Raw genomic sequence first — 10,586 nt, 5'->3', positions numbered from 1 at the left:
CTACAGTTCTCTCAACAACGGTCAGTCTCTTTGACACCCGGAGAGTGACTCCAGGATCAGGTGTCCCCAAACTACGGCCCACGGGCCACATGTGGCCCCCTGAGGCCATTTATCCGGTCCCCCACTGCAATTCCGGAAGGGGCACCTCTTTCATTGGTGGTCAGTGAGAGGAGCACTGTATGTGGTGGCCCTCCAATGGTCTGAGGGACAATGAACTAGCCCCTTGTGTAAAAAGTTTGGGGACCCCTGCTCCAGGTGGTTCAGAGGAGGAAAAACATATGTCCTCACTGACAAGGACACCCTCCGCCATTTTGGGATGGGACCGTCTCCATCTTTGCTTTCTTTGGGCTGGTTCCAGGTGGGATGGGGGCGATGTCTCCTACTAGTCTAAAAGGGCTGGTGTCTCTTGGTGTCTTTTGAAGATAAGAACATTCATCAGGGACCAGGGGTTTGAAAGAATCCTCTGCAGTCAGGCTTGTCTCAGGTGTGTGAGCACAAAGGAACAGCTTCACCTTCCTCTGTTTCCCCTTTCACCAGCGGAGGCCTATTTTTAGGCCATTGGCATAGGATGCAGCTTCCTTTACCCGCGGGTTCTGGCCCTCCTTTGAGGAATTTGTAGAGAACCGTTAATGGTCGGCGACCGCGCGGAGGGCAGCGTGTACTAGCTGGGTCCTCTCCTGGCACTACAACTGTTTGAAGAGCGTGCTAGCTATTTTCAGAAAGTTTCCAGTGTGGCACTGTCCCAATGATCAGGTCACGAATTCACAGGCCCTTGGTGGTGTTGTGAACAAAAGAACTTCCTTGTTCCTGTCTCAAGGCAAGGTGATTACGGGGTCCGTGATCAGATAAGTGACCCAGGATGGATGCCATCCTGAATGTGACTCCAGTGTATCTGCACCTGTCCCCACCTTTAGCTCGGAGGGTGCTCTTGGCATTTGAAGATGACACGTTTGTTGGAGTTATTGCCAACTCTGTCTGTCTTCCACCATGCCTTGAAGTCACCCCTGGGGCCATGCTGGGGGCGAATTATTGCTTCGCCCGTGCCTCTGTGATCTAGTGTCTCACGCAGGCAGATGGCAGGCAGGCGTCGTGGGCAGTTTTTGGCTCCTGACCGGGTGACACTCTCCACGTGACCTGTGGAGTCGCGGGGCCAAAGACGGGGCTGTCTCTGCTCCATACCTGGAGCTCCCCCTGCTCTCCCCCATTCTCCACTGGGAATGGGCGAACTCATTTCTGTTTGGGGAAGAGGCTTCCAGGGGGGTTTTCAGATGACCTTGTTTCAGAGATGCTGCCTTTCGGGCTCAATCCTGTGGATTGAGTCGCAATGGACCAGCGTTAACAGCCTTTCTTTCTGGTGTGCTTAGTTCCAGCCTTTATGCTCACAAATGAGCACTTTCTTGTGAATCATGGGATCTGCAGTTTGCCTGATGCTCATGTGCAAATGCTCATTAATATGTGGGAGAAAGGAATTGTGCCCTTACATGCGGTATAGCTAGGATCCTGTTATATACTGTCAAGAACCCTCGGGTAGGCCCTGGTCGGTTTGCTCAGCAGTAGAGCCTTGGCCCAGCATGTAGAAGTCCCAGGTTCAATTCCCAGTCTGGGCACACAGGAGAAGCAACCGTCTGCTTTTTCACCCCTTCACCCTTCTCTCTCTCTCTACTTCCCCACCTCCTCCTGCTGATATGGTTCATTTGAGCAAGTTGGCCCTGGGCACTGAGGATGGCACTATGGCTTCACCTCGGGCACTATGATAGCTCAGTTGCAGAGAAATGGAACAGTGGCCTCAGATGGTCAGAGAATCTCCCCTTAGTGGGCTTGCCAGGTGGATCCTGGTCAGGGCACATTCAGGAGTCTGTCTCTCTGCCTCCCCGCCTCTCACTGAATAATAATAATAATACAAAAAAAAAAAAAAAAAGGAATCCTCAGGTATCCTCAAGGCCATGAGAATGGGAAAAAAGTTGGGGTGACAGCAAATAATGACCTTCACGTTGAGAGTTTGTTCTTTCTCAGTAGACAGGATTGTTGGGATGCTACTGCATCAATTGATAGCAAAAGTCTGTTTCTCCACTGATATTCTGTGAAAAATAAAGTGGTGTTTACCCAAGCAATCTGTATCTCACACTTAGTGTCATGAATGTCAGTTGCTTTTTTTTTTTTTTTTTGTATTTTTCTGAAGCTGGAAATAGGGAGAGACAGTCAGACAGACTCCCGCATGCACCCGACCGGGATGCACCCGGCATGCCCACCAGGGGGCGATGCTCTGCCCATCCGGGGCGTCACTCTGTCGCGACCAGAGCCACTCTAGCGCCTGGGGCAGAGGCCACAGAGCCACCCCCAGGGCCCGAGCCATCTTTGCTCCAATGGAGCCTCGGCTGCGGGAGGGGAAGAGAGAGACAGAGAGGAAGGAGAGGGGGAGGGGTGGAGAAGCAGATGGGTGCTTCTCCTGTGTGCCCTGGCCGGGAATTGAACCCGGGACTTCCGCATGCCAGGCCGACGCTCTACCACTGAGCCAACCGGCCAGGGCATCAGTTGCTTTTTTTAAAAAAAAATAACCATTTAGCAGACATTCACTAGTAAACCTATGAAATTAAAAGTTTCTGATGGTGGAGGAAAATAACTTTGTAACTTGCTTCTTTTGAAGTAGCTTAACCCACTTTTTTTTGCATTCCCCGTCGAATCAAAGGAAGGGAAAATGGCACCAGAAGCTCCACGGAGTTTACAAGGAGGCACCAGCAATGGAGACAAGCTCCCCTCGGTCCATCACAATGGATGGCCTGACATACAGAAGTCGGAAGAGCTTCTGGAGAGAGGCCCAGAGTGTCTTGTAGGTTAAAGGAGCAGTCTCAAAATCAATACTCTCTTGTAATAGACAGGCTCAGGCCGGGGGAAATGTATTCATACGCACACACTAGGATCTTTGCATTGACCTGGGTTTTTCCCGATGTTTGTCGGTGAATCGAGTGGGCAGGTTAAAGGGAGAGCTGACCATTGTAACGGCCAAAGGCTCTAGCTGTTGTGAGAAGACACACAGTTCTCCTCTTCCCATTCTTAACAAGGACAAGCAGGAACTGAATGCTGCTAGGCCTGGTGAGACGTGCAATCTGCACAATAGACTGCGTTTCATGTGACCAAGCTGGTTATTCCCAGGCACAGACTTCGGGATTTCACCAGGAACAGCCAGAGGCCCCAAAACAAACAGCCCTGATGGATTTGTGAACAGGAAGCATTCCTTCCCGTGTTGACCTTAAGTTATATGTTGAGTAAACAAGTCCCCGTTCTGTATACCCTGGTGTATCTAAGGCTGCCTCTAATTTCATTGCAGTTGGGTGGCCTCCAACTGGCCTTTCGGTCCTGGTTCTTAAAACTGCCAAGAGTTGGAGGCTGAGAGAGACCTGACTTAACTGGAGAAGCTGCATGGGGACAGGCTGTGAGGGGGGGGGGGGGACACACACATTTCTCAGGTCCCGGGTAAGTCACCTGACCTTCAGGGGGGATGAAGAGGGGCACACATGACCCGGTGTGCCTGTCTGAGCACAATTTAACTGCAAACTTGGCAGTGTGTTTGTTGTTCTAACTTTTAGAGGCCTCATAGCTGGTTTAATCTGGTGAGCACACGGATGAGAGGGTGTGGACATTTATACACTCCAAGTCTCGGCTCCTGTGCCAACCCTGGCCTTCTGGTGTCCTGGTTTCCTCTTTGGCATGAAGTTCAATGGAGATGACTGGGGAGGGTTTTCACAGTCACTTTAGGTGGCTTTTTTTTTTTTTTTTTTTTTTTTTTGGTAGGAGGGGAGCAGTAATTAGGAACTAGGTTCATTTTCATAATGAAATTGTCAGGTAGTTTTCTCTGTAGAGGAAAAGGAAAAATGGGTTAGACCTGGCGTGATTGTTTGGATAGCACTTCAGAGAAGGGCTTTTTGAAAAAGCTATTTGCTTGTACCTAGTGATCTTCTGCTGACCTCTTGCTTGTGGCTTAGAAACACTGATGCTACATGGAGATATGAATCTGCCCGTGGCCAGAGGCCAGGAGTGTCACCGAGGCCCTTTGTTTGGTGTGACTTCCTCTACCCACCGTGCTCTCCTTTCCTAGTGGGTGGCAGTGCGGTCCAGTATGCCAGGCGTGGATGGGGGGCGGGAACTCTGAGATTTGGAAGGGACCCCCCCCCCCCGTACTGTATCACCTTTAGCACCTCAGCTTAAATGATCTGTTTGTATTTGTACATCTGGATAAGGCTTACCTCTTGCATCTGACTGCGTTGGAGACTCAGAAACATTGGTTGGCTGGGGCTTCCATAACCAAGACTGGGAGGCATAAACAACAGAAATGCATTTCCTCAGGGTTCTGGAGGCGGGAAGTCTGAGATGAAGGTGTTGGCAGGGTTGACTTCATGCTGAGGCCTCTCTGCTTGGGTTGAAGATGGCTGTCTTCTCTCTGCGTGATGTGGTCTCTCCTCTGCGTGCTTCTCTACGAGACTCTCCCAGTCCTTTTAGGACATCGGTCGGTCGTAGTGCATCAGGACCCAGCCCTACGGCCTCATTTTATCTGATTACCTCACTAAAGGCTGTAGCCACCAAATACACTCACATTTTGAGGTCGTGGGGTTCGGACTTCAACATATGAATTATTTTGGGGGGGAGCGTGGGGGGTCACCATTCAGCTATAGCATGACCCCTCTGATGTACGTCTAATATTACAATTTTTAGGTGAGACGACAGGCTGGAAAAAACAATGTAACCTGACACAGAGGGAAGCAGAGCCAGGGACGAGTCCCTCTCTGATTCCCCAGTTTGGGCTGTATTTTGTTTCCCTGTGTTTGCTGAAGCAGACCTCCCTCCTGGGGACAGTTGGCACAGTGGCTTCACAAGGGCAGCGTTTCCATAGCACTGTTCTTGTGGTTCTTCACCTCCGAGGCTGGCTTTCTGAGCGAGGTGGGAGAATTCAGAGTCCGCCTGTGTGAGGCTCGAGCCATGAGATGTTATTATGCTGTTCACGCGTCTCTCTGTGCCCGCTCAGAAACCCACTACAGGAGCATGGATTCCAGAATTTAAAAGACCATTCTTTCTGAAAAAAGGCAAACAGGCGTGCTCCTACCTTTCGCCTCACCTCTTCAAAGCCCGAGTTCACAGAATAAATGCTCATTGGCCCCGTTGACTATCTCCTTCATAATTTTAAAACAGTTCAATTAAATGCCTGCACAGTGGCTCCATATGCTGGCTGGACGCAAGGTGCCAATATTTTGACAAGTGCTTGCTCATTAACATGGTCAGGGCACAGGACTGGAAGATTCCAGTGTGTGCCTCACCTGGGACCTCCCCAAGGGAAAATGTGCCTGCCAAACAAACCAGAAACAGTGTCAGGGAGGAAGTGCACCTCCCTGGCCGGCTCCCCTCCCGGATCGAGTCATTAATGAGCACTTTTTACCCTCGGCAAGACCAGGTAGGTTTGAGAAGAGTACCCACCTCCTGTGGTGTTTGCATGCATTCCAGTTACTCCCATGATAGCGGTACATGAAGCCTCACCATGTTGACCACGCCCCCACCCCCAAGTATATATTAAATTTGGAAGTGTATATTAAAATTTGTAAGGATTAATCAAAACTTTACCATATTGTGTGCAATTAAACCTTTGAAAGGCAAAATAAAGTTGTTGGAACAGAAGCGGCTCTCGTACCACTTCTAGCCAGAATGAGGCAGTTTTCAGTTCTGTTACTAACAGATGAGTTTGCGCTTAGGTGCATTTCGTAGGAGCTGCAATGGGTCAGAAGGAGCCCCTGTAGAACATTTAATGGATGGGAGGGGACAGGAAGTCAAGTTCTTCCAGTGTTACCCTTTAGAACTGGGTAAATACCCCGTGAATCCAGGAGCACTGGTTTGTGTCGTTTGTCTTATTAGAGGAAAAACGCCAGGGCGTTGTGGCAGGAATAACGGAGAGAGTGGAAGCTGAGCTGTCTGCTAGCCTTCCAGCCCCTGCCCCCCTGCGGTGATGGGTGTGCCCCACAAGAAGGGCCTTAGGGGAAGGACCACTTGACTCACTCAGCCATGCTCCTGCATTGAGGATAGATGACCATTTGGTAGGCATTTCCAACTCAGGGGTACAGAATCTTGGGAAAAAACTCTTTTTTGAAGGAAAAAAAGAGAGTCCTGGAGAAAGCATGCGTACTACTGCACTCCCATGGAAAGGTTACAGTAGTGCCCAGATTGCACTTGTCTAGCTGTTTTAGTTTATTGTGGTTTTTTGTTTTGTTTTGTTTTAGGTGAGAGGAAGGGAGATAGTGAGGCAGACTCCCACATGCATCCCAACTCGTATCCACCTGGCAACCCTGTCTGGGGCTGTTGCTCCAATCAACTGAGCTATTTTTAGTGCCTGAAGTCAACACTCAGACCAACAGAGCCATCCTCAGTGCCCAGAGCCACACTCAAAGCAATTAAGCCTCTGGCTGCCCAGAGGAGAAGAGAGAGAGAGAAGGGGGGAGTGGAAGGGGGAGAGAAGCAGACTGTCACTTCTTCTGTGCGCCCTGACCAGGAATCCAACCTGGGACATCCGTATGCGGGCTGACACTCTATTCACTGAACCACTGTCCAGGGCCAGTTTATTGTGTTTTTTAAAGATTTTCAGTTAGACTCTGTTGCAGAGCGTTAGGCAGCTGTCTCTTCAGTTCACGAAGGAGCAAGAAAGGAAAAGTTTGTTGAGGATTGCTCTGGAGTGACACGTGATAGCCACGGAGTGACAGAGCTAGCCCTCTGAGCTGAAGGACAGTCACAGCAATGTGAGGACTGCAGGAAAGGGGGTTAAGGAGTTAAGACAGTCTCAGTGTAAGCCTGATTGGGACCAGAATTATGTTTTTCTTTGTCCACTTTTGACAATAAGTTCCTGCGGCTGCCCCGGAGTGCCGAGGCTCAAGCGGGGCTCACGAGGGTGGAGAATGTAGTGCGCTGCTAAAGTCACTAATTTGTCTCCATGTCTTCTGATCCACCAGAAAAAAATATTAGGGAGTCAAGATGCCTACATTGCTCCCACTAATAATAATCCAAAATTGTATTCATTGCAAGAAAAAATATTATGTAGAATGATGTGAAATCCTTGAGTTAATAAAGTCAGACGCTCTCACCGTGTTAAATGTAGCAATGAGAAAAAATAAGGATAATGTGCTTAATTTATACAGAGTACATTTGTTGTTTTTTTCCTTCTCCCCCAAAGTTTGGGAATAAATTTTATTGGGAGATGCATTGAAAACTCTCATGACATCTGGAATATGGAGATCTAATTGCTGATTCAACGGCATCGTGAACACGCAAACATATTTCCTTGGTGAAATGTCAAAAAGGCAGCAATCAAAAATGAAGCGTTTAAGCATTAAAATGAAGAAATGATGACTGGGTTGATTTGTCAACATTTATCTCTAAGCTGACTTTATGAAAAAGAAGGAATGAGTCTGGGAACGTGATGGTGAATTCGCACATTCTAAGTGCCGGGCAGCGGGCAGGCACAGAAGTCTGGAGACGCGTGGTGGGTTCAATCAAATTGGTATTTCCCTAAGTCCTGATAACCCCGTTGGCCCCTCGTGTGGGGTTTATCGCACTGCCCTGAACAGCGGGAGGTTGCCGGGGGATTAGGGAAGGGGTGGGCTTACTCTGCACCCTTAGTTATTCTAGGACGGAAGGTTTCTCTAGCTCTGAAATAATCACTTTGTAATGTGTTTATGGAGCCAGTTGCTCATCCTGTGATGTCGGTGGGTGACAATATTAACGTCCACCCGCGCTACAAGGTCAGCTCGGTTGAGAGCCACTGGTTCCGGCCTCATCAGACTTCGGCCTGACCGTGCCACCCTGCGGCCAAGTGTTCCGAGGGCCTGTGTTCGTTCCACTTGGATTATATTCCGAAGAAGCGGTGACGGTTTCAGGGTATACTCCACATTTGTACTCTGGGTCGAGGCAGCACCTAACGACTGTTAACAGGGGACATTACCTACACAACCAAAATGTGTTAAGCCACCTCCCAGAGAAGGCAAGTAAACTCATTGTTGAAATCATCGTGTTCCTTTGTGCTCCCTTATACAAACCTCTGCTTTCTTAGGGAAGCGGTCCAGGGAGAGGTTTCTCACAGAAGTGGGGGGAATTGGGCACCGAGGGAGGGACTCTCACTTATCTTGGCCACTAAATGAATAATCTCTGCCAAATGAATATATTTTCAGAGTCCCAAATTATGCCAATCATATAGAGCACGCGACCCCTCTCCGACGAAGCCCTGAGGATCATAATCTGCTTGAGCAGAAAAACTCTCTTTCCCAAAGGCAGTGTGTTTGTGAGGTCTCTACTGCATTGTGCTTGCAAATAACATTTATTTCTGTAGTGTAAATATGCAAGAGTTCATTTTTATAAAAAAAAAATAAAAAAAACCCTAAGTCCTAAAATAAGATAAAACCCATGACTAGACTTGCATTTGAAGATTTAGAGTGTATTCATCTGCTGGTTTTCAGTATAAATATTCATTGGCGTGGAGCTCTCAGGTGTTGGAACTTTTCATCTGCATTCAGATGGAGGTACTTTAATCAGGGAGTTCATAAAAGTCTGCAACTCTGCCTCAACGCCCTTCCCCCCCACCAAGAGGAAAACATCAGTAACAGAAAAGAGGGTGCCAAGGCTTCAAAATAACCCAGCCTGCTAATCTCTAGGGGGGGGGGAGGCGTGGTAGGGGAGGGGGCGGTAAACACCAAATGCTGTTTTGTACCATAATATCAATATTCTACCAAAAATATATCTCTTGCTGTTAGACTGAAAAGTCTCAAAAACCTGTCACTTGACGGCAGTCTTCAGAGATGACTGATAATGGGGGGGAGGGGGTCCCACAGCATCTGTTTACCATGTACTCACACAAACGTTAGGAATGTTTTTAAATGTCAGCCGTGATGTATGTGTGGGTCTTCGCTATCACAGAGCAACGTCGCCACCAAACAGCACCAGGGACTGCTCTAAATTAGGTGGGTCCAGTGAAGAAGGTAGCAGAGGAACCCTTTGAAAGGACATTGTTTGTGTGGGGAAAAAAATGTTTGAACTGCAGATGTTAATCCATGAATACTTGGGAACCCCCCTCCCCCCACACACACACCAGCTTTTGACTCAAACTTTTACATCACAGGGAAGTGCATCAAGACCCGAATGCTGAGGTCGGTCTGCAGGTCAGAGGGGATGGGAAACATTTGGCATTCGATGTATTTCCCATTAGCAGGCTCTCAGGTTTCTCTTAGTAACCTAAGTACATATCAAGAGAAGAAAGTCACTGAGGCACAAACGCTGACTAAACAATGTGACGGTGACAGCGTCGTTAGCAGCGGCTGTATTACTTGAGAATTCTGCACTATTTAACTACTCAGGGGGTGAATCGTGCCTACTGGCCCAGCAAAGTCATCAGGACTCCAAGCAGCCGTCAAAATAAACTTTAGACCAGTTTATCAGTTGCTTCTAAAAACAAAAAAGAGGTTTGTAATTGATTCTGATAATGGGTTTTATTTTTTTCTGACATGGTAAAGCGCTAGGAAAGTAATCTGGCGTATTGGTGACTGTGGTAGGGGGCTGTGGCCATCAGAACTGAGAATGGATTTTAGCTCCACCACATGCGGGAGTGGTGTTGTTTGTGTATAACGAACGTTTAATGTCCCTGCCTCTTGTTTCTTTTGTTTTCAAAATGGGGATGATACCAATAGCATATCCTCACAAGGTTGTTGGGAGGATTCAGTGAGATAGCACACACAAAATGTCTTCCTCGGCCCTTGGTAATTCCAGACTAACTCCGAGGAAGACCACTATAAGTTAGGGAAAAACCTAGACTCTGCCATGTCGTAACATAAATGTGGGTTAGTTTTTTTCAAGTGTGCATGAGAGTCACACCACGCTGTCCAGAGAGTTTTGCCCTAATGCTTCGGTGGCACGATTCCTAATCCACACATCCCAGCTGCTGACTTCCGCTTGTATCACGAGAGCCGTACCTGTATATGTAACATCGTTCCTCCTCACGCGCTTGGGAGAGTCAGCTTCCTTTCTGATCTTGTTTTCAACCTTCATCGGCTTATCAAAACTCCTGTAAAAATCATTTAAACCAAGGTCACCTCTAGGATACTTTACATTCTCGTTTATATTTTAAAGTATGATGTTTTAACTGATGTGTTTTTATTTTGTTTGACTAATCATCTAATCTGCAGAAGGGAAAACATATAGAGTCAAAGTCAGTGGTTTCTTTCCATTTGTCCAATATGAGAAGTTGGGGAAATACTCAGAAGAATGCTTCGCCGGTGTGTGTGTGTGTGTGTGTGTGCGCGCGCGCGCGCGCGCGCCCAGTATAAAGTGTCTATCTCATATATACTTCTGCTCTGTTGCAGTATCATCACTGATGTATACTGCATACCTGTCTTCCTAACTAGCGTGATCTTCCCGAGCAGGGGCCAGGTCTTACTTACTGATGCAATATGTACTCGTAGAGCAATGCTTGGCACTTGATCGACACGCATATATCTTTTGTTGGCTGATTTTAGTTGCTAAGGGTGTGGTGGTAAATGGAATTAGTGAAGCCAGTTCTTAATGCTTTTAGA

At 47.9% G+C, this 10,586-nt stretch overlaps 1 non-coding gene across 1 annotated transcript; it reads right to left on the bottom strand.

The window, feature by feature from the left end:
* Nucleotides 1-2,451: 2,451 nt before the first annotated feature.
* On the bottom strand, nt 2,452-2,527 carry TRNAA-GGC (transfer RNA alanine (anticodon GGC)). Its single transcript has one exon. It is a non-coding gene; the product is annotated as a tRNA-Ala (tRNA).
* Between the last annotated feature and the right edge of the window lie 8,059 nt (nt 2,528-10,586).

Source organism: Saccopteryx leptura, chromosome 5 (assembly GCF_036850995.1).
Source record: "Saccopteryx leptura isolate mSacLep1 chromosome 5, mSacLep1_pri_phased_curated, whole genome shotgun sequence".
Taxonomy (NCBI): Eukaryota; Metazoa; Chordata; class Mammalia; order Chiroptera; family Emballonuridae; genus Saccopteryx; species Saccopteryx leptura.
Note: the sequence above shows the minus strand (reverse complement) of the source record. Positions and strands in the feature narration are given on the sequence as shown.